Below are 766 nucleotides of genomic sequence, written 5' to 3' on the forward strand. Positions count from 1 at the left end.
AGTGTCCAGTACAAACTCTGAAAATAAGGGGATTATCATCGCATTTTTGGAGATCAAATGAGGATATATTAATATTGAAAAGTATCCCTGGCCTGTGGTGGTGCAGGGGATAAAGCATTGACCTGGCATGCTGAGGTCGCTGGTTCAAAGCCCTGGGTTTGCCTGGTCAAGGCACATACTGGAGTTGATGCTTCCTGCTCCTCCCCCCCTTCTCTCTCTCTCTCTCTCTCTCTCTCTCTCATGAATAAATAAAATCTAAAAAAATAAAAGTATACATTTATGTTAACTATATTCTAGTGGGAATCATACACATTTAAATCCATATTCTTTATCATTTAAGAGAATGTTTTAGCAGAGAATGAGATCCATTTATAGGCTGCTTTGCCTGAGTTAAATCAGCAATCATCTTCCACATTTTCAATGTTAAACAAAACCAAAAATTATGTTTTTAAAGTGAAATAAATAATGCACTTCCATTATCACAGCCTCTGGTAAGGTTGGATATAATCCAATAGCCTGGATCACAAAGATGTCAATAATTTGCACTATAGTAGGAATGAGAATTTATCAATTCAAAAGGAAATTGATCAATATTACTCAAAACAGCCTTCATACTTGAAAAATATCCAAAGTACAATATTAAAGCAGAGGCAACATTCTGTCCTAAGTGCTCACAATGCTCAATAATGATTAAGTATGCTATGTCACGGTGACTGTAACAGCAAATTCATTATTAATTTTATTATAATCGAGAGTAGGTCAATCA

This window comes from Saccopteryx bilineata, chromosome X (genome assembly GCF_036850765.1).
Source record: "Saccopteryx bilineata isolate mSacBil1 chromosome X, mSacBil1_pri_phased_curated, whole genome shotgun sequence".
In the NCBI taxonomy this organism is placed as follows: domain Eukaryota; kingdom Metazoa; phylum Chordata; class Mammalia; order Chiroptera; family Emballonuridae; genus Saccopteryx; species Saccopteryx bilineata.